Source organism: Akebia trifoliata, chromosome 3, assembly GCF_017979445.1.
Source record: "Akebia trifoliata isolate Shusen 1 chromosome 3, ASM1797944v1, whole genome shotgun sequence".
NCBI lineage: Eukaryota > Viridiplantae > Streptophyta > Magnoliopsida > Ranunculales > Lardizabalaceae > Akebia > Akebia trifoliata.
Genome location: NC_141377.1, coordinates 3,114,101 through 3,139,228, shown reverse-complemented (window position 1 = coordinate 3,139,228; position 25,128 = coordinate 3,114,101). Strand labels below are relative to the sequence as shown.

The window sequence follows — 25,128 nt, the reverse complement described above, 5'->3', positions numbered from 1 at the left end:
TCCAATCTGTTAGTACACTTAGGGTGTGTTTGGAAGCGGTAGTTAGTTGGAGTTTGAGTTTGGATTGGGAGTTGGTTGGAGTTCATTCTAACTCCTTAAATGAACTCCAGTGTTTGGTTTCTTGTAGGAATTCAGTTAATGAATTGTTAACATTTGACTGAAATCCAATATGACTCCTCTATTACTCAGAAAATATTATCATAATCAACAAAATTCAATCGAGTTAGTTGAATTTTATATATTTTGATAATTTAAATATTTATGACGAAACATATTCTAATCTAGGGCTTAAATGGGTCGAATTTGGGTCGGATATGAGAATATCCATATCCATATCCAAATCCAACTTTGATCTTATTAGCCAAACTTATATCTGAACGATATTGATTACACTAAATCTGGATTTGGATCCAACCTAATCGAATTACTTTATTTGGTTTCGATAATTTGGGATTGCATATATATATCCATTCATTATATTATTCTATTTTACTATTATAATTTATTTATTTTCTAAGAACTCATGTTACATTAAAGTAGTAGATAAAATAATATTTTGAAAAGAAAAAAAAAATTTTCAAAACAATATTTCATTTGGATCTAAGGAAGGATTCGTATTTGACCTGGATCTAATTTGGGTTATATAGTATATCAACCCATGTCCGACCCATATTTTTATTTGGAAGTCCTCCAAGGTCCAAACCCACTAAATTTAGATAAAATCTAATCCATTTTAGACCTTATTCTAATCACCTTATTATATTAAAAAATTATAATTATTTAAATAGGAATATATTACAAAAAAGAGATTTTTATCGGTATTTCATAACCGCTGGTAATGAGTTAAGAAACTACCTTCAAAAATCTATTATTCGCGGTGGTTCAATAACCGCAATTTAAACTGCCACTATAATTTTCCTTGACTCCATAATTGCCAGGCAATCGTTAACCGTCATTTATATATAATACCGACGCTTTTTTGGAATATAGCGACAATTTAAAAACGCCACTGTTATTTATAGAGGCCAATACAAAAGGGTTATCCATATTGGAATGTGTCAAATTTAAACCCTTCAACCACTAGGGCACAGGAGAGGAGCCAGGATTTTGTCTGCATGGGGGGCAACCAAGAGTGAATTTTTATTTTTTGTGGGGGCAATTAGTAGCGGATCTTTTTCATCCGTTCCACCGCTGTTATTTGTAGAGGGTTGAGAGATCAGTAGCTCAGGTGTATGTGTGTGGTGGGGCTGCTTTAAATGCCAGTCTAGCGCAAGGAGCGAGTGTACCTACTTTATTGACTTTTAGTTTGTCTATCTAGCAAATTGAAGGGATTTAAAGCCTATGCGTCGAAACGTGTCAAATTTAAGTCCTTAACTACTTAGTGTATATTTGGTAACACTTGTAAAGTCTAAATGGAAGTGGTCCACCTTTAAAATTCAGACTTTAAAAATCGAAGTTTAGAATTTTGGTTAAGTGATGGGGGGATGCTGAATGAAACTTCTAAATTCTGAATTTTTTATTTTTTTTTCTAAAATACCCTTCTCAAAACACTAATTTCTTTCACTTATCATTTTTTTATACAAATCCTAAAATTCTTATTTTTAACTTTTCTACCTCTTTTTCTTCTACAACTGTGATGTCAAGATCTCTCCACTTTTCCTTTTGATTAGATAGTTCACATTTCAATCCACTTTTCCTTTTGATATCATTTGTTAAATTTGTACTTTTTTTAAAACTAGAATCTGTTTATGTTGCTGGTGTTTTAGATTTTATCATTTATGATGTCTATTTGTATTTCTCTATGTTCTAATAAAATTCTTTTGTAGTGTTTCTGTTTCAATTCTATTATAAAATTAACAATTAAAAGATAATGTAGAGTGCATTTTATTGATTTAAATTATGTTATATAGAAATCCAAGAAACATCGTTCATTATTTTTAGATAATTCTCAATCTTTTTTTGGATAATAATTTATTAGAATTACAAAAGGATAATATTACCAAAATGATCGTTATATTTTAAAACTCTATTTGTAACCAGAATTTTTTAAAAATGATAAACAAACAACTTTTCAGAATAAGATTTCAAAAAACAGAAATTAGACTTTAGACTTCAAACTTCAAAAGTGTTACCAAACATACCTTCAGTTGTGTAATAAAATCTGTGTTATTCCTGATATCTCAACCATTTGATAAAAGGGTCAGGTTCAAGGGACATATGAGAAAACATATGTAAAAAGAACGTAACATTAATAAATTTTCAAAATATGGGTTAGAAGTTTCGGATTGAGCTGATTTTTTGTGAGGATGATCTCTATGATGGGAAGATCATCCGAAAAAAAAAAAAAACATCAGTCAAATCTGAAACTTCTAACCCCATTAAAAGTGATTTAGAATGTGGACCGTCGATTTTTTTTCCAATTTTTGTTAATAATTTGTAAATCACTTTTGATGGATTTAGAAGTTTCTGATTGAGCTAATTTTTTGTAAGGATGATCTTCTCATCATAGTGACCATCCTCGCAAAAAATCAGCTCAATCCAAAATCTCTAACCCATATTTTGAAAAACCATTGTTTTTTCATATGGCCTTTGAACCGCCCCCTTGATAAAAAGCCTCAAACAAATTAGACAATTAGATAAGAGGAAAAAACACAAATTTTATTTATGGAGGATGAAAATGACCTTGAAAATTTTATTCATTGATGAAAATGACCTTGAAAATGTAGAAATTGTGTGTGTATCTCTAGTCTTGTGTGTATATCTCTAGTCTTGTGGTCATGGTTTCAAATACAGGTGGCAATGGATCAGATTGTGTCGCGTGGGTATTCTAAAATATACAAATCCGAAACCTAACATGTTTATTAAAAATCAACATTAATAGAGTAATTAAATTGGTTGATCATGTCCCTAGCTCAAGACAACCCATTGTACTTCATATCATTTTCGATTTATTTCAAGAACGACTGAAATATTCAATGTGAATCCTCCCACACAATGTATTGTTTGACGAGATGAGTTAGGTGATATTTTATAAATCTTAAGCCAAGTCAATCAAGTTTATTCTTTGATTGTATTTTTTATAATGTAAACATTTATTATCTAAATAAAAAAAAAATATGATTTCATGATTAATAATCTTTTAATCCACCTTATTTTATAAATAAAAAATAATTTTCACCTATAAATATATATTAAAGAATAATTTTTAATTGAGTTTAAGTGTTTATCTCATCTGAGACAAGAAGACTAGGATGAGTCAACTAGATATCGATTGGGGGATGAGATGACCAAGTTTTAAAACCATGTATTATTTTCAACACTCAAGGGAATTTAAGGCGAGTTTCGACCAAGTTTTAAAACCATGTATTATTTTCAACACTCAAGGGAATTTAAGGCGAGTTTCGATCAATAGGGTCCGTACCAAATTAGGTCCATCTGGGACCCCAATTCGATAAGAGAATTGGATTGAAACCTTAATCCTTAAAAGAAACGAAAATTATATTGCTCAATATCTTGAACAGTACTTCGAATATGTTATTTAAAACATACTTCTGAATCCATGAATCATATTTTTCATGGTTCATCAATGCAACAATGCACCTTAATATCTTTATCTAGAACTATTAAGTATGATTCATGGATTCAAAAGATATTATTACTTGAGAAACATTCTAATAACCACATAACAAAACAGAATGGTTGATTTTACTAATCATCAGAAGATTTGAGTAGCGGATTACTTACATCGCTTACGCAATCAACTCTTCAAGCAGCTTCTGTACATAAAGCATTAAGCGACAAGTAAGATAAGAAAAACAAGATACCTAACGATTCATATAAAGGGCTAGCAAAACAACCCACTTCAGTCATGTTGGAAGCATATTTAGTTGCGTAATAAATAGATAGGAACATTGCCTCTTTTGGCTTCCCTGTCAAAGACGATCACACAACTGCCACAAAATACTGGTCTAAGTAAAGCAAAGCACATATTAACAAAAAAACTATATGCAATGGCTTCGATATTCAACAGTTCAAATGTGTAAAACAGACTTTGAAAGTTCAAACATAAACCAATTACCATCATTAACCGTTATAAATGAAAAAATTGGAGAAGACATAAAACCGCGCACATCTGTGATGCTTTTGTGTGTTGGTCAGAGCACGGGAACCTTAAAATACCTTCACCGATGCAGATTTGCACCATAGAATGGTTCGATTGATTGGACTGACATTAAACTAAGGGATGGGTTTCTTCAACATGGGAAGAATGATTTAGTGCATGCTTTTGAATTCCCATGCACAACACTAGGAAGACGAATTAAAATACAAATCTGAAATTTCAACTAAAGATTAAAATATTTATCTGTAGAGTTATTTAGGTAATTTTCTTAAGTGAGTCAGAGTCATGTGTGCATTAGTTTATGTCATTTACCACTTACACCTATATCCTATAATATTGACCTGTTGGCATCCAACTGTAGATTTTGAGTTGTCTCCCCACAAAAACCTTTACTGCTAAATTATATATTTTCATTTATACCTTTTTTCTACATCACCAAGTCTTGAAGCATAATCTCTTAGTGGATCTCATCACCCTACCCACCAAATTTTCCTTCATTAAGTAATTTTCTATTAGATTCTCCAAAACCTTCTTTCGCCACTCTACTAATAAATTTCTGAATTTCACCACAACTCATTGCAATTTCTACATCCAACTTCCATTTTCCTTCTAGAGAATGTAATCTCGATTGATAAAATTTAAGGTAAGAGATGTCCTGCTTCTATCCATCTATTACTATAAAAAATACACAAATTTTATCCTTTTAAGGATTCACCACCTCATTGGGCTCCCTGTGTTTTTAGTCCTTTTCCACTAAATAATGCAAACACTTGTACCCACTAAAGAGTCGTGCTACTCGTGCCCACTTAATTTTAATTTTTAAAATAAAACATAAAGGGAAATTAAACTAATAATCGTATTACTCTACACACCCACCATCTATCTTCCGAATGAAAATCCCAACCATCTTCTCTATCCATTCTCTCCTTCTCCACCATCTACCCCTCTCAATCTTCTTCTTCATATTCATCTTGTTTTGAGTTTTGTGAGAGGTTAAATCAATGGAGATTAGGTTTTAGGGTTTTTCTTTTTCTTCAAGTTATCTTATTTCTTTGATTTTTCTTTTACTTTTTTGCATTTAATCATCAAAGAAGATGGAAAGAAAAACCACTATTAAAAAATGACGATTTCAAATTGAAAAACCTAGAGTTTTTTAAAAGATTTTTGTTTGGTAGGATTAGAGCGAAATTGTTTAAGCTAATTCAATAAGTATCCTACTGAACATTACAAAAAATCAGTTCGGTGGCACCTACCAAAGCACTCATATAGATTCTTTGACAAATTTTGTTCGATAGGTTCATACCGAACTTGTTTCAATAAATTCGGTAAGTATCCTATTGAACATTACAAAAAATCAGTTCGGTGGCACTTACCAAAGCACTCATATAGATTCTTTGACAAATTTTGTTCGATAGGTTCATACCGAACTTGTTTCAATAAATTCGGTAAGTATCCTACCGAACGACACTTTTTATCGAACTTGTTTCAGTAGATTCGGTAAGTATCCTACCGAACGCAACTTTTTATCGAACATTACAAAATAGATTCAGTAGATACGATAGGAGGTGTTAGGGTTACATGAAAAAAGTTTTGTTCGATAGGCACCAACCAAATCGATTATGTAATGTTTGGTAGAAAGTTACGTTTGGTGGGACACCTACGGAATCCACTAAAACAAGTTCGATCTAAACCCATTGAAAAAAATTTATCAAAAAACTCAGAGTTCTTCGATTCGAAATCGTCGTTTTGGAGGTAGTGGTTTTTCATCTTCTTTGATGATTAGATGCAAAAAAGTCAAAGAAAAAAAAAAAAGACAACTTGAAGAAAAAAAAACCTAGACCTTCCATTGATTCAACCTCTCACAAAACTCAAAAAGAGATGAATATGAAGAAAAAAAAACAAGAAGATTGAGAGAGAGAGAAGATGGTTATGGTTTTTCGATTGATAGATGGAGGAGATGGTGAGTGCATGGAGAACGACAAAAAAGTAACTTCCTTTGTTATTTTATTTATAAAAAAAAAGCTTACGTGGACGCTGGGAGAGATTTATATGGTGGGCACCAGCTCGACCTCCACTAAATGTTCTATCTAAACTTCTACTCACATCACTTTCAAAAGTCACTAGATGTTCTCTCTTTTTAAAATATGTGTGATAATATAGTAGCACATGCCATGGAAAACTTCCAAGAGAATGAAATTTCTATTGATAAATTTATGTTTAGAGGCGGATCTTGCTTCTACTCACACCACTTTGAAAAGCCACTAGATGTTCTCTTTTTTTAAAATATGTGTGATAATATAGAAGCATATGCCATGGAAAACTTCCAGAGGATGGAATTTCTATTGATTATGTTTATGTTAAGAGGCGGATCCTGCTTCTACCCATCTATTACTCCATGATATAGAACAACTAGACCTCAATCGTGTGTCACTAGTAAAAAAAAATTCCAAACTTCTTAAAAATCTCCTCACATATTTTTTCCACCAACTTCGTTAAGACTCGAAAGCATAAGGGTGGCAATAAATCTCCTTTCATATACATGTATATATATATAATTCACTATGATGATTATTGTTGTATGAACAGATTTATTGTTTAAATACAACCAAAATATACTGTCAAGATACGGCTTGAACAGAACTGAATGGAGGAATGGGACTCAATTAACCAGCCCAAAATTAATTGGAGAAAGAATTGCTGATGATGATGACTGGGGTTGGGTGTCCTACAACCCCTACTACTCATGTCAGATTCTGACACTTGCAACTCTATCAGTGAAGTATAGACAAGTTGAATGGGAATCAAATCTAAAGCAGGCATATTTGTATTGCAGTGTCACTGAAATACAGTTTAAAATTCGAAATAAAATAAAATAAATAATGCCAACTAATATCATCAATAGTGTCCAAATCTACATACCTTGGAAAAGGTGAAAGTGAACAAGCAATTGACCAACAGATATCTCTGCATTTGAATCTCTGTGCACCATAACCTTGGTAATTACAGAAATCTACAAAAGCCCTGATTCAGTAGAGTCATATAGGTACAATGTTCTGCATGAGAAGCCTCCACTTGTATGGGGGAAGACCGACCATATGGTCCCTCATTTAACAATTCTTGACCTACGAAGCTCCCGTTTTTTTCTAGCTAAAAAAAACTCGTCTACATGTTTAGATAATGATCTTTTAGCGGTTTTCTTTAAAATGAGCATTGGTCATACATAACCACAAAAGCTTTGGTCATACATATGATTAGATCTATCATTAATACCATAGGTAATCCATTCCCAAAAGACAATAGTTTCCATGCTTAACATCTATGAGTGTGGTGTTTATAACATGACCTGGGTTAAAACTCCACCTTCAACTTCTAATTTCTAACCATTGTCTCACTCACTCTTTCTGATGTAGGACATCTACATGAGGAAGACCATAAATTCCAGACCGAGTGAACTCAATCAAACTTGGTCAACTTGAGTTTGACCAACCTGATTCGTGTTGACCCGGTTGAGTCCATACTCAACCCAATTCTGATTTTAGTCCTATGTGTTTAGTTTATTTTAGTTTTAGAAGTTGTTAGGTTAGTTTCTATTTCAATGTTAGGAAGTTTCTATTTTATCTAGGTTCTAATTTGTTTTTAGGTTTCTATTTTTTTTTTCTAATTTCGTTTTTATTTTTTAGGCAATTATTAGAAGTGCTTAGAAGTGTCCAAATTGAGTTATAATAAGTTTATAATAGAAATTGAAAACCCAATTTCTACTTGGATTTGGAGTCGCCACCATTCTTTTTTAGAATAGGGTGTTGTGAATAATAGGTTTAGAAAGTGTAGACATGAGATTTTCATTGAAAACCCAATTTCTACTTGGATTTGGAGTCGCCACCATTCGTTTTTAGAATAGGGTGTTGTGAATGAGCACCTAAATTGATTTTATTTCGAAAATTTGATTTTACTAATTCTCATATGGATTTGGCACTAGCCTATTTAAGATTTAGGTAAGGGGTCATTTAGGAAATAGGGAAGGTGTTAGGTACCCTATTTCCTCCACCTTAGGTTATGGCTTGGTCATTTTTCATTTTTTTTTGTACAAAATGACCCTCAATCTTTGGGGGATTTTATCTTTGATCTAGATCATGGGGGCACCTCATTAAGAGAGGGCCCCATTGTGTCTAAACCTCCAAGACTCATATCTTTAATGGAGATGGACAAAAATAAAGAAAAATGAAAAGGGGGAGATAGAGGGAAACAAAATTAAAATTCCCTTGAAGCTTGGATTTGTCTTTCTTGTTCTTTAATGAAGGAGCCTTGATTTCTTTGGATTTGTTTGTAGAAATGGGAGTTGAGTAATGAATGGTGCAAGGATAAGAAAGTGTGTTGAGTAGTTAATGGTGTAGGGATTTTAAATTTAGAGAGAGAAAGAGAATTAAGGTGAGTCGAGATTTTAGGTTGAGAAGAGCACTTCATAGCATGAGTTGGCTTTGTGAGAAGAGGGGGTTTATATAGAGTTGGGGGGGATGATATATATATATATATATATATTTTGGGGGGGGGGGGTAAAAGGTCAACCCTAAATCCTTTTTATTTTATTTTCCTATTTGATTTTTGAATTGTTTATTAGGATATGAATGGAATTTGTCTTACGATTTGGTAGGTTGATTGTGACAGTAACATGTGGAAGACAGGTTAGATGGATATGACAGTGGAGTGATTTAAAGGATATGATGGGGGTAGGATAAGGTGGTGGAGTAAATTAGGAAGTGATTTAAGGAATGTGTTGGCAGAATGTTGAGCTTTATGGATTTGGCATTGGGCTTGAGTAGAGATTTAAATTTGGATATTGAGTAAGGAGCTTGAATTTGGACTTATATTTAAATATTGGAGTTAGATTTAAATGTTGGACTTGGTGTGATAGAAATAGACTTGAGATTTGATGATAAGTTCGGGATTAGAATGGTGAAGGTTTGGCAAATTGGTGGGCTCTAACCTTATTGTGGATCCATGACACCTTTAGAGGTCTTAGGATCTTTGATTCGAACAAAAATATTAACTTTTTAAATATTTAGGCCTTTAGGCTCGTTGACGGATTTTTGATAGAAAAACGATTTTTAGGGTACTTTTTGAGTGGGGTCCTTTTCGAGTAAGGCCCTTTTAAATTGGGGTGTCTATAGCTAACCTTCTTTGCAAGAGTTGCATGCAAAGAACTGCAAAACATAAACTGCATCTTGCTCTTCAGTAAGAGCCTAAACTGCTCGTTGCTCATTCGAAAAGCCTAAATTGCATCTTGCTCTTCAGTAAGAGTTTAAACTACATTTTACTCCTCATTAAGAGCCCTGCATGTTGCTCTTAATCGCATGAGTATAAAACTGCACGATATTCTCAACTTTTTAAAAATAAAATTAAAAAAAGAGGCAATAGGTTTTTGATATCCTTTTCATCATTTAAAGCAAAAGACATCAAATCATTTTTGTCGAAACACAACTAGATTGCAAATCTCATCTCCACTTTTCACAATCGATTTAATCCTTGTCAGACTCCTGGCCTAGGAGATCAATTTTTCCAACCACTACAATCATGTTACGGTAAGTTTTAAAGGCTCTTCACTATAAACCTATTAAAGGATTATCACAATCTCCCCCTCCTTTGAGGAGGGGGGTTATGTATATTTTGTGCAGTTCTTTGCACGCAACTCCTGCAAAGAGGGGCAGCTATAACCCCAATTTGAATGGAATACACTCGAAAAGGACTCAAAAAATCGTTTTTCTGTCAAAAACCCATCAACGAGCCTAAGGGCCTAAAATATTCAAAAGTTGATATTTTTATTCGAATCAAAGATCCTTAGACCTCCAAAGGTCTCATGGATCCACATAAGGCTTCTAAGCCAACCACTTTGCCAAACCCTCACCATTCTAATCCCGAACTTACTATCAAATCTCAAGTCCATTTTTAAGCCCACCTAGGGCCCATTGATATTTAATCACCCTAAGCCCTGTTTTAAAACAAATCTTATTCTAAAACCCAAATCTAACTCCTAACCATGCTTGATATCTAAATCACCCAATATCTAAATTTAAATCCCTATTCAAACCCAATACCCAAATCCATAAAGTTCAAGCCCAATTCTCCCAACACATTCCTTAAATCACTCCCTAAATTACTCCACCACCCTATCCTACCTTATTCCCTACCCCATCATATCCCTTAAATCACATATCCTACTTTACCCCTTACTCTACATCTAACTTACCTACCACATGTCATTGTTACAATTAACCTCCCAAAATCCTAAGACAAATTTCATTCCTACGCTAATACAATTGAAAAATCAGAATGGAAAATAAAATAAAATAAAAAAGATGTTATTTCCATTTGTTTTTAGGGTTGGATCATTTTACCCTTACAAAATCATCTCCCAACTCTATATAATCATCCCCAACCCATGCTATCAAACCCCTTCTCAACCTAAAATCTCTATCCACCTTAATTCTTTCTCATATCTTTTTATCTGTCTAAATTTAAAATCCTTACATTAAACCCATGGGACAAATTTTAAGTGGTGGCCCATTTACTTAAGTGGGGCCCACATAAATATTTAATAAAGAACCCTCTACCAGGGGTCCCAAAGAATTAAAAAAAAATCATTAACTACTCAATACACTCTCTCTCATCCTTACATCGTCCATTACTCAACTCCCATTTCTACAAACAAATCTCAAGAAATAAATGCTCATTCATTAAAGATCAAGAAAAACAAATCCAAGCTTCAAGGTATAGAATAGAAATTTTAATTTTATTTCCTCTTTTCTCCCTTCTCCTATCTTCCCTTTTCACTTTTCTTTATCTTAGTGCATCTCCATTAAAGATATGAGTCTTGGAGGTCTAAACACAATGGGACTTTGATTTGGACCCCCAAATTCATGGTATCAAAACAATTCTTTCTCTCATCCACGTCACCCAGTTCATATCTCCAGATGCATAATAAGGTCCACATGTGCCCCAGTTTATTTCCACATCGAACACAAATTGCCTTGTCGCTCACCTTTATAAGCTCTTGGGCCTCTCCATTTATTGCCAATTGATTTTGAGTTGGAACCACAAATTTGTTGGTATCAAAGGGGGCCTTTCTCTCCTCCACATCACCTAGTTCACATCTCCATGTGCTTTGTCCCAGTTAAGTCCACATGTATCCGACCTTCTATTAAGATCCTTACCATTTAATATGGGATTTGTTGTTAGTATCCCAGCTTCTGAGAGAATATCTTACAATAATTATTTTCTTGTAACTTGCTCCCTATAATTTAGGGATTTTATAGCCATGTGGACTCATATCAAGTTTCCACAAATTTATTATGGTATCAAAGAGGGCCTTTTTCTTCTCCACGTCATCGAGTTCATATCTCTCCATGTGAGTTTGGTTCCACATCGAACACAAAATGCCTTGTCTCTCTCCTTATAAGCTCCTGGGGCCTCTCTACTCATTGCTAATTGGTTTTGAGTTGGACTCCCGTCGAATTGGCCCCTCTTAATGAGTTTAGTCCACATCGGACACAAATTGCCTTGTCTCTCTAAATCCATACGAGAATCACTAAAATCAAATTTTCGAAATAAAATCAATTCGGGTACCCATTCACCCTATTCTAAAAAAGAATGGTGGCAACTCCAAATCCAAGTAGAAATTGAGTTTTCAATGAAAATCCCATGTCCACAAAAGTTTTTTTCATATTATGGATAGGTTAGGATTTTTGATATTTGAGAATGTTTCTAAGTTGTTATGATGCAGTTATTCATATAAGGAGCTTCAAAAACGAAATTCAATTGAAATAATCAATCAAGTCAATTATTTTTTCTCTTAATTACATTTTAGCTTTATGCTTTTCTTCCAAGCGATTGAATTTTGTTTATCAATTGAATCTATTTATTCAAATTGATTTTAAGTATTCCCTTGAACACAACCTATTGAATCTATTGATTCATAGGATATCTAAAAAGATGAAAATAGATATTAAAGTTGATCTTCAATCTGTATGACTAGTCTCAAGATAGGGTGTGGCATGGAAATATATATCTCCTTTCAAAATTTCTTTAAAAAAATCATGAGAAAATTCATAGCAAACTACTTCAATATAGTAGGGGAATAGGATCCATTCAGATTTATGATAATAACTAATCTATTGATTCATAGGATATCTATTGATTCAAGATAGGGTGTGGCATGGAAATATATATCTCCTTTCAAAATTTCTTTAAAAAAATCATGAGAAAATTCATAGCAAACTACTTCAATATAGTAGGGGAATAGGATCCATTCAGATTTATGATAATAACTAAAGTACTGCCCAGTTGGAATCCTATGTTTTAAGGTTTGTCAAAACTTCCAATCCCTACTCATCTTGGACCTTAACAGTATCAGTAAAACATATAAAAGCAGAATAAAGCAATCTATGATTAATGATATACAAAATTCAAAATAAGCATTGTTAGATTGTAGTTGCATGGTGCAAAAATTTTGAACACTGTAGGAAACTAAATTTATTGAGAATTCTTGTATATCTATTACAAATGCCCTAATAGGGTATTTATAGACCAACTATCCTATTACAAGAATATTCTAGAAAACTATCTTATTGTAGAAGATTACAAGAATATTCTAGAAACTATCCTATTGTAGAAGATTATAAGAATATACAAGAACATTCTAGAAAACTATCCTATTGTAGAAGATTACAAGAATATTCTAGAAAGTTAAGAAAAACAAAAAATAATCAAGAATGTCCTATTTTCCTAAAATAAGCCTTGGAGATTTTTCAGCACTCCCCCTCAAGCTGGTGAATATATGTTTTCCATTCCCAGCTTGCCAATGACCTTTTGAAATGTGGTTCCAGGTAATCCTTTCGTTAGAACGTCTGCCAGTTGCCCTTCTGTTGAAACGTATGGGGTGCAAATTAAACCACTGTCTAGTTTTTCCTTTATGAAATGTCGATCCACTTCCACATGTTTTGTACGATCATGTTGCACTGGATTATGAGCAATATTGATGGCTGACTTGTTATCACAATACAATCTCATTGGACTATCCCAGGTGATTTTAAGATCTTCCAGAATTATTTTGATCCACAAAAGTTCACAAATTCCTTGTGCCATTGCCCGAAACTCTGCCTCTGCACTTGATCTTGCTATAACCGGTTGTTTTTTACTTCTCCATGTAACTAGATTTCCTCCTAGAAATGTACAATAACCGGATGTCGATCTTTTATCCACCATGGACCCTGCATAATCTGAGTCTGTATATGCTTCCAAACGCAAGTTTGCTCCCTTTTTAAATAAAATTCCCTTACCTGGACTACCTTTTAAGTATTGGAGGATGCGGTATACGGCTTGCAAGTGTATACTCTTAGGATTGTGCATGAATTGGCTAACCACACTAACAGAATATGCTATGTCAGGCCTAGTATGAGAGAGGTAAATCAGTCTTCCAACCAAACGTTGATACATCCCTTTGTCTACAATCTCATCTTCTGGAGCTTCACTTAGCCTATGATTTGCTTTTATTGGTGTCTCCATGGGCCTGCCGCATATTTTTCCAGTTTCCTTCCTTGAAAGATCTAGCACATACTTCTTCTGTTGTGAGACAAATATTCCTTCCTTTGAACGAGCAACCTCTATACCTAGGAAATACTTCAACTTGCCTAGGTCCTTTATTTCAAACTCTTCTGCAAGACGTTTCTTGAGTGCTCCTTTTTCCTTCGCATCATTACCAGTGACAATAATATCGTCCACATATACCATAGTGCAGTTACTCCCCCAAAGGCTGAGTGTTTTATGAATAAAGTGTGATCACCTTGACTTTTTTTGTAGCCCATTCCTAACATTGTCTTTGTAAACCTTCCGAACCATGCTCGTGGAGATTGTTTTAACCCATACAATGCTTTCTTCAACCTGCATACCTTCTTATCTCCTGAATTGTCATCAAATTTGGAGGCCTCACCATATAAATTTCTTCCTCTAGGTCTCCGTGAAGAAAGGCGTTTTTCACGTCGAATTGGTGTAAACTCCAATCTAAGTTGGCTGCTAATGACAACAAAATCCTTACTGTGTTCATCTTAGCCACCGGTGCAAATGTTTCTTCATAGTCCACTCCATAGGTCTGTGTATAACCCTTTGCAACTAACCTAGCCTTGTATCGTTCAAGTGATCCATCAGCTTTATACTTTAGAGAAAACACCCATTTGCATCCAACAGGTTTCTTTCCTTTGGGTAGCTCTACCAACTCCCAGGTTTTGTTCTTCGCGAGTGCATCCATTTCTACTTTCATAGCATGTCTCCATTCTTCTTTGCTTAGGGCCTCGGATAGTGTTTGTGGTATGGTTGTGGAGTTTGGTGAGAAAACTTTTGTGTGATGGTGACACTTTTTCGAATGACACAAAATGAGACAATGGATATTTTGTACAATTTCGTCGGGTACCTTTTCTAACTGCAATGGGTAAGTCAAGATCATTTTTTTCAACAACTTCAGAAGACAAGTTGATGACAGGGATATCAATATTTATCTCATTTCCGAGAGTTGGTTCAGACGCTTGAGTTAGCTTCGGCTTAGTTGGACCTCTCTTCCTTGAGTAAACTTGCAATGGTTTCGTGATAACTGATTCAATACAAGTATGTCCTGGGGTTATAGGTTCAAGCTGTCCAACTTCGGGTTGTTTTGAAGGCTCAACTTGTTCTTGTTCAAGTTGTTTTGGTGGTTCAATTTCAGGCAAGGGAAATGGTGGAGTGTTTTGAGTTGGTTGGGCTAGCTTGAGCAGGAAAGTCCATTAGAAAGCCATGATCCCCTTGATCCTTATCTTCATACTAGTAAGTGTCTCCCCCTGAAGAGAAGGTTGGAAAAAACTTTCACCTTCAACAAAAGTTACATCGGCGGACACAAAGATTTTGCGAGATGGTGGATGATAACATTTATAACCCTTTTGAGTTGAGGAATACCCCACAAAGACACACCTAAGGGCTCGAGGATCAAGTTTACTACGACCATGAGAATGAATATGAACAAACGAGACACATCCAAAAACTCGAGGTGACAATCGATTGTGAGATGCAAAATCAGGAAAAAATTTGGAAAAGACCTCCCAGGGACTTTTAAAATCAAGAACTCGAGATGGAGTACGGTTTATTAAGTGGGCTAATGTGAGAACTGCTTCACCCCATAAGTATTTGGGGACATTCCGTTGGAATAACAGTGCACGAGTTGTTGATAAGAGATGGCCATTCTGTTGGGGTGTATCTATGCAAGAGGATTCATGTATTATCCCCTCTTTTTGAAAATATGGAGATAATACTTGATTAAAATATTCTCTTGCGTTGTCAGATCTTATTTTTTTTATTTTAACCCCAAACTGATTTTTGACCATGTCATGAAAGATAGGGAGAACCGTACAAACATCAGATTTTTGTTTTAGCAAAAAAACCCATGTGATACGAGTACAGTCGTCAATAAACGTGACAAACCATTTAGCCCCTGAAATATTTGAAATTCTTGACGGTCCCCAAATGTCACTATGGATTAATTGAAAAGGAAATGAGGATTTTTTATTACTCAAAGGAAAAGAAACTCGTTTGTGTTTGGCAAACTCACAAATGTCACAATGAAATTCACGAATATCAATATTCTTAAATAAGGAAGGAAACATGACACTCAAAGTCCTAAAGGAAGGATGTCCAAACTGAAGGTGATAAAGCCAAATCTGGTCTTTTATTGGAGATCTTGTATCTGACAATAAGGAAGATGGGTTGTCAATCCTACAACTCTTATTTTTATTCTGCACATCAAGGTAATAGAGGCCACTGCTTTCCTTAGCATGCCCAATCGTCATCCCCGTAGCTTGGTCTTGAAAAATACAAGAGGTGGATGAAAAGGTCAAGTACAATTCAAATCCTTTGTAAGATTTTGGACAGAGACTAGATTTATTGTAAGTTTTGGAACGTGCAAAACATTTTTCAGAATTAATGAAGGACTTATGTGAATATCTCCTTGACCTGCTACAGTAGCAAGTGACCCATCGGCAAATGTAATTTTTCTGTTACTAGAACAGAAAAAGGAGCAATGAGTCATATGGTTGGTTGCTCCTGAATCAATGATCCAAGAGTCGAAATAGTTACTGTCCGAGACACTAAAGGCATGAGAAGAAGAAACCATACCTGAATGTGCAAATGAACACATACCCGATGGTTTTTCCAGGGAGTTGAGAAGTGATCTTAGCCATTCAATGTCTTCTTTGTTGATCTCCTTGCTATTAGAATTTTCTTGAGCATCCGAGCCATCACTGCCGGTTCGTGCCAGATTAGCATGTAACTTTTGTTGCCAATTCTGTTGCCAATTTCTTGATCCTCCCCTATTTCTACTAGAAAAGTTTTGTGGTCTCCCATGAAGTGTCACCATCACAGACTGATTGGTGGCTCTTGACATCGTGAATTTAGCAAAAGATCACAAGGAAAAAAATAAAGGGAGGGTAAAAACAGATGAATAACGAACAAGATGGCAAAAAAGAAAAAAAATCGATTCCCAGGATATGAACCTAAGGCTCTAATACCATGTAGGAAACTAAATTTATTGAGAATTCTTGTATATTCTATTACAAATGCCCTAATAGGGTATTTATAGACCAATTATCCTATTACAAGAATATTCTAGAAAACTATCTTATTGTAGAAGATTATAAGAATATACAAGAACATTCTAGAAAACTATCCTATTGTAGAAGATTACAAGAATATTCTAGAAAGTTAAGAAAAACAAAAAATAATCAAGAATGTCCTATTTTCCTAAAATAAGCCTTGGAGATTTTTCAGCAAACACTTATAGTAGACAAAGTGAAGAATACGAACATAACTGAGTCTAGGTGTGAATCCTATACTATGCATTTTTGAATCATAATGTCACCAAAACACAAGTCGAAGTTCAAAATAACATAAAAGAAGAACTACAAACGAGTCTCACCAATATTCATAAGCCATCGACTGAAAGAGATTACTTATAGTAGAAAAGCTGAATAAAACAATCAACTAAGAAACAATTCAAAAGTATATACGTCATGCTGAATTTCACACTTGGAACTGGATCAGTGAAACCTAGACAACAAGCTGAATAAAGCAACCCAATGATGGCTGATAGAATTCAAAATGATCATTGCTAGATTGTGGCTGGTGTATGGTGCAAAATTTGCAAACACTCAGATGGTATTTGATTTCGCTTAACAACACCGTTTATGCACTTTTAGGGGGTAGAAACGCAACTTTTCAATGTGATTATAGTTTGATAAAAAAAACTGCATTTATAAATCCCCTATTTTATGCACTTTTGGGGGTAAAAACCGCAACTTTTCAATGTGATAGTTTGATAATAAAAAAATGCATTTATATATCCCTTATTTTAACTCGATTTGGATGAGCTTAACATACGCGTTTGTGGGAGAAGCAATTACCGTAAAAACGGTTCTAGCGAAATGACTAAGGCCTCGTTTGATAACGCTACTAACTTTTGCTGTCAGATTATGCGACTAAAAACAGTTGTCAGAAACAACTGTAAAAAGTTGGAACACTAATAAGCTTGTTTGATAGTCTTGTAAAAGTGTTGTGCAATTGTTTAATACAACTACTAGATTCTATTGTATTATGGTATTTTTTATTTTGGTAATACACTTAGAATGCACAAAAAATGACTAGAACACTCTTCCAAAATATATAGTATTGTTTGATACAGTTGCTAGATTCTACTGTATTCTAGTAAAATGACCAGAATACCCTTAATGTTGATAATGCACCAAAAATGACGAGATTACCCTAATAAATATACACTAAAGAAAATACCTGCATATATATATATATATATATATATTATATATATATATATATATATTATATATATATATATATATATATATATATTATATATATGGGGGGCGTTCAATGGCCAACTTTTTAGCAAACTTTTTAGCAAAACATTTTTCAAAACATGAGTTAGAGGTTTTGGAATGGGCTGATTTTTGGCAAGGATGATCTCTACGGTGAGGAGATCATCATCACCAAAAATCAGCCCATTCCAAAACTTCTAACCCCATCAAAAACAGTTTACAAAAAATGGACGGTCCACGATTTTTCAGCTGGTAAACATGGGTTAGAAGTTTTGGAATTGGCTGATTTTTGGTGAGGATAATCTACTCACCGTAGAGATCATCCTCACCAAAAATCAGCCCATTCCAAAACCTCTAACCCATGTTTTGAAAAATGTTTTGCCAAAAAGTTTGCTAAAAAGTTTGCCCTTGAACGCTACCCTATATATATATAATTATATATATAATTATTTATAAAAATAATTATTTTAATTTAAATAAATTTTATAATTCTATCAAAATTTCGACAACATTTCATTTTAAAATGGGCATATGAAATTTTCTTGGTAAAGAAAATACCTGCATAATACATAATCCAACATCCACATAACATCTCATTTATATTCTTACATCATTTAAATCATACCTAATATAATAAGTTGAACTGAAATAAATAAAAACATGAAAAATACGAATCCAACAAATGCGTACAAGATATATTTTTCATTCTTCTTATTTGCCTCCGTTATAACTATAGCGAATATAACTAATGTCATCACTTGACCACATGAACAAAATGGTGGATACGTATAATTTGGCATCAATGCTATTCATTGTACATAAAAAGATCATAAATAACCATGGAGTCTTGGTAATATACTTAATTAAACATAGTATAATTTTTATCCCAATATCGAATAATAGTATAAAATACTTACAATACAAAGTAATAAACATAATATGAAAATATATCAATGATTGCCAGTATATGGCATCGGCTATTGAATCTCTCTGTATTTTCATTCTTTGTCGGCTCTGACGACCTACTGATGGGGGAACTGCATACCTCTGATCAATGATATCATTTTCTTCCTCTTTAATGGATCATTTTTCCTCAATGAAGAATTTTCTCAATTCGAGGAAGAGGGATTCACTGCAAAGAGGAAGAAGAGGGCATCACTGATCGGGAGTATCCAGTTCCTCCATCAGTAAGTCGTCAGAGAAAACAAAGAATGAAAATAAAAAGAGATTCAATAGCTGATGCCATTTATACTGACAATCATTAACACATTTTCATATTATGTTTATTACTTTGTATTGTAAGTGTTGATACTATTCTTCGATGTTAGGATAAAAATTATACTATGTTTAAGTATATTATACATATCCACCATTTTGTTCATGTGGTTGAGTGATGACATTAGTTATATTCGCTATGGTTATAATAGAGGCAAATAAGAAGAATGAAAAATATATCTTGATGTTAGAATGTGTATTATGCAGGTATTTTCTTTATCAAAAAACTTTCATATGTACATATTTTTAAGAGATGTTGAAATTTTGATAGAATTAAAAAATTTATATATATTAGGGTATTCTAGTCATTTTACATTAATTACCAAATTCTGGTAAACAACACAACACTTTTACAAGCGCTTTTCAGTGTTTCAGTTTTTTATAGCTGTTTTTGACAACTTTTTTTAGTCGCATAATCTGATAGCAAAAAGTAGGCAATTTATCAAATCCAATAATTTATTTGGGGTGAATGAACATAATAACTGAATCCTTATAGACAAATACATTTTAAGGCATATTTTTTCAGTTGTAGTATCACCGAAAAACAGTTCAAACTTCAAAATAAAATAAAGGAGGACATGCAAAATGATATAATTTTAATCTTTGAAAAGGCTAAAATGAAGAACATAACTGAATCCTTACAGAATATACATTTTAAGGCATATTTGAATTGTAGTACCACTGGTTCAAACTTCAAAAGAGAGAGAGAGAGAGGAAGAGGACATGCACAAACTAATATCATTGTAAATGTTAAAATGAACAATCTACAACAAATAGTAGCCTGTATTCAAATCTTTGTGCACCCAGAACCTTGGTAAGTACATTTTAAGGCACATACAAAACCCCATTATACTTTTGGGACATTGGGCTTGTACATTTTATCAGGGAAAAGCTCCTACGGAATTTTTTTCTCAGTGGCAAATCAGGGAAAACGGACATTATTGAATCCATACATATGAATTTCAAGGCATATTTGAATAGTGTCACCGAAATGCAGTTCGAAAATTCAAAATTTCTTAAAAGAAGATTAGTATCATTATTAATATCCCTATATATTAATAAACAAGAAATCAACTTACAGAGGCTTGCATTTGACTCTCTTATGTACCCAGACCCTGGTTAGCCTTCTTGGCTTATAGAGCTCCTGCTTCTTATAGAGAACATTCAAAATTGTAGGCAGCAGCCTGAAACTTCAGATAATAGCACTTCTTGCAATCCTCGTCCTTTGCAGAAAAAAATTTCTATCAAGGTTTTACAACTAAATGATTATATTTTGATGAATCTTATCAAATGTTGTTTCAAATAAAGTAATGATCAGGATCCAAGCTATGGAAAATTCAGAATATCTAATAGTTTTAAAGGAAAAACATGATCAATCTAAAGAAAAACTGGAAAGAAAATGAAGCATCAAAAATGAAAAATAGATCATTTCTAAGGGAAGTCAATGTTCATATAATCTAATAGTTAGCAGGGGAAACATGATTAATCTAAAGTAAAGCTGGAAAGAAATAGAATTACAAAAGAAAATGGTCCGTTTCTAAGGAAAGGTTCATGAATCCAACAGCACAGAACAGTCAGTTTACTAAGCTAGGATATTCATTCATTTTCAATAAATAAATAAAGTTCTTGATTTAGAATAACACCCAAGCCTCCAGCAAAATAAAGGATAAGTTGGAGGTCACATTGATTCTTTTAAACCATTCAAGTACCCAAATCAAGGGCATGTTGGATTCCAACAGTTATGTATTTATTTTTGTTTTAAGTTATCCTTGTTGCAAGTAATTAAGCACAATAGGCCTCGTGATTTTGAGTTCTACATATGAATATCTAATTGTCTGTGATATATGTCCAATTCATCATATATCACAATATATAATCCATTATTACTGGTCAACAATAATTTGATTGATGTAATTTAAAATATACAGTTGAATCCCAAGAATCATATTTTTCATGGTTGACCAAATTTGACACCCGTGCCCCGCATCAACACAATAGAGCTACTTACTTTCTTTATGTAGAACTATTAAGTAATAACACACTAGGGAATTAAACTATTGTTGTCTTCCAATAATCATATGAATTCAAAAGAAACTACTTGAGAAGCATTCTAATAACCATATATGGATGATGAGGTTGATTGAGATTAAATACGTTGTTCCTCATAAGGAACAACGATTATACAAGTTGTTAGGTATGAAACTCAGAGAAAAGTAGCATTCAACTGCCTACATGTTCAAACCATACCTCGTGAGATTCAAAACCAGCTACGGTCATTCTATTTGCAATGACAATAGCTGCATACTACACCAAGAAAAAGTCAAGTAATGGATACATACATACATACATATGCAACGCTTCAATATCAAGTTTATTTTTTAAATAAGATCATTGTAGTTGATTTAAGAAGATTAGTTTAGAAGTTCTAGAAAGTCTTTAATTATTTATAGTTGATTGGGATAAAAAAATAACTCAGTCTATGTAGTATTTTTTAACACTACAAATTTGACCCCAATCCATTGTCCCAATCCCAAATAAATAAAACAGATTAGATCAGATTGCCAATCATAATAAAAACAAGAGTAAAACAGATTAGGTCAGATTGCCAATCACAATAAAAATAAGAGCTGTTTTACACTGACTTCCTACAAACACTGCGCATATGTAGCAGTATGCACAGAACCATAGATGCCATATCTCGAGTATGGTTCACAATGCCAAATCAGCACAGGGTTGAATGCAGTGTTTTTAGGAAGTCAGTTTAGCATTTTTATAAAAATAACGCCACTAAACATGAATTTTGATAGTACATTTAGGGTGTGCTTGGAAGCGGTAATTACTTGAAGCCGGTTTGGAGTTGGATGGAGTCAGAGTTGGAGTTGCAGTTGTTGGAGTTAGCTCCAACTCATAAAATAAACTCCAATATTTAGTTGGGCATTAGAATTCAATCTTGGACTTGAACCCAACTCCAAAAAAATCTCTTTAACTAGAGAAAATCATTGATTCCAGCAAAAACTAAAACTATGATTATTAAAAATCCACATCATAAAAGACAACAAAACCATATATGTTTATCAAAATAAAAACAATTTTCATTTCACAAAAATAGAATCTTAAAACACAAAACCAGAAGTGAAAAAAATTTCATGATTAAAACCCAATTTTTTTCTTAACAAGCATAGAAGAAAAAAATTTTAAATTCAAACATGATAATAGATATCACCACATGTGATGTTCTCATTTCATCACCTCTATATGCAATCTCTTTGCAAATTGAAGAGGCAAAAAAAAAAGATTACCATGAATTAAAAGTTGAAAGCAGGTTTAAAAGAAAATCAAAAGAAAAGAGTAAGTCTAGCCTTAAATCTCAAATCTTACTAAGGGTTGTTGAGCTCATCTTGTCGCATCCATAAACATGATCTGATGCCATAGGGACATGTAAGACAAAAAATTTCTGTTAACTTAACTTGAAAAGGTAAATTTTCACAGTTAAATTTTACTATTAATTTTGGTAGTTCAGTAGCTGTCCCCATTTTCAAAAACTTGGATCAAACCAATTTTTTTTATTCTTTGGATCAGATTTTTTTCCACGAAATCTAGAGGACTGTGGCATTGGATTGTTAATTTGGTAATCCATTTGAGCTCAATGACCCATAGTAAGATTTGCAATCTTATTAAGTTAGTAAGGAAAGTATTTCTTAAAGAAAAATTCCTCATGGTTACCAAACAAGCACATCATTCTCCAATTCACTCACATCGTTGATGTGTGAAAGATCATTTTCTCCAAGGAAAGCTCCACATGGTAACATTGAAGAATTTGTGCAATTCAATGTGTACAAATTTGAAACCCTACTTTAGGGTTCAAAACATTGGTTTGATGTGCAGATCCAAGAAAGAGAGATTACTACCTGGTTTGGGGTTCATAGAAGGGAGAGAAAACTAGCTGGTTTGGGGTTTACAGAAGGAGAGAGAGAGAGAGAGTGTGTGTGTGTGTGTGTGTGTACTGGAGAAAAATAATTATCGGACTTAATTTATTTTCGCGTGGAGTTGCAACTCCGACCTATTGAGATGGGAATTACAGCAACCTTAAATCCAAACACTCGTATGGAGTTCAGATGTGGGAGTTGCAACTCCAACTCCATGCAACTCTTGCTTCCAAGTTTATTTAAGAACAATAGGCATGGCTTGAGACAGAAATGAATTGAGGAACAAGATTCATTTAGTCAATCCCAATGTTTTGGGGAAGGATTTGATGATGATGATGACGACTACGGACATTAAGATAATGACATCTACGACAATTATGATGATGACGACAACGACAATAACTATGACAATGATGAAGAATGATGCATGATGAGGTTCATCATCATCAAGGACCTATCCCAAAGATTTGGGGTCACCAAACAAATATTGTTTCTCCACTAAAATCTGTCAAGAGCCATACCCTTTTGTTATTCAAAATGAGTTCTTATGTACTTCAACTATTTCAACAACATATTCTTTTATTTTTTTACAACCTTCAACTTGCATATTCCATATAAATGGGCTGTGTAATAGATCATTCATCTCAATCGACTTTATCTTAGTTTATCATCTATTATAGCTCTTCTATATTTTCTCAAATGTAATAATTTCTAATTTTTATTGTCTATGTTGATGGATGTTTCAAAAGAAGCAAGAACCATTCTATTTTAAATCACAGTAGCTGCAAACTACAGAGAGAAAAAAGAATCAAGTAATGGATTCAAAATACATAAATTTAGAAACCCTAAATAAAATAGCCTACAAATTGCGACAGAAATGAAAATAAATTATCTAAAATTTTCATGTCAGACAATCAGAACCAGAAAAAATTGAGGGGAGAAACATAGATTGATCACCGAGAACCCTAAAATTGTTGATATGTAGAATTGGCCTTCTTTATGGCAAAAATTGCATTTGATTTCCATCCAAACTAAAACATTAAGTTGGAAAACTCGAAATTATAAGCGATATACTTCAGAAACTTTCTAAAGATGAAAACTTATCTCAAATCTTCAAGAGTTTTATGAAACCCTAAGGTTTAGGGTTCGTAACCTTTCATGCAAATCAAATCTTAGCCCTGGAATCAATTTTTTTGTGTGTGGATGTCACACTTTCTCCATCGCCACTGTTGAAATCGAAGATTCTCCATAGCTCCATCTTCGCCTCTCTCTCTCTCTCTCTCTAGAATGGGACCGAGAGCCAATCTGTCGAAGGGAGCGTATATATAGAGGTTTTTTTCAAAAGGTTTCTAATAAGAGACTCCAGGCTGTCTAAACGGTCATATTTATCGACCGTTCGATCTAGTTTTGAAAATCCAACAGTTTAACATGGTTTCTATTCTTCGATTCGCGCTGTTCTCCCGTTACTCGCATTCTCCAACGGTCATATTTCTGGACCGTCTAACCTCGTTGAATCCAACGGCCAAAAACTGATTGCTTTAAACGCGAGTTTCATATGACTTCCCTGAAAGCTGAAGCTTTCAAAACTTCTTTATCGGTGCTGGGGTGATACAAACGGAGACACAAAGATGACAAAATGATGTGGTGTCTGGCACATTAGCCGTAGTAAAAAGCATCTACGATTATATGCGCGTTACCACATCATTTTTGTTTTCTTTGTGTCTCCGTTTGTGTCATTCCAGCGTTTTCCATATGTAAAGGGTGTTGCTAGTCTAATAAATACACTTTAAAGATTGGATTTTGCATCGAAAATGACTTTCAAAAAATTATTTTTTTTAACAAATATACCCTCAGGTTCCAATTTCTAAAGTGTACTATTGCACTTTAACATGAGGTGCGCTAATCACACGTG

At 33.6% G+C, this 25,128-nt stretch overlaps 1 long non-coding RNA gene across 1 annotated transcript; it reads right to left on the bottom strand.

Annotated features, from left to right (window-relative positions):
- Positions 1–1,512: 1,512 nt before the first annotated feature.
- Positions 1,513–24,803, bottom strand: LOC147405552 (uncharacterized). The gene is made up of 4 exons (XR_015175988.1): positions 20,370–24,803; positions 3,862–3,950; positions 2,714–3,776; positions 1,513–2,682 (listed from the first exon to the last, which is right to left on the bottom strand). It is a non-coding gene; the product is annotated as an uncharacterized LOC147405552 (long non-coding RNA).
- Between the last annotated feature and the right edge of the window lie 325 nt (positions 24,804–25,128).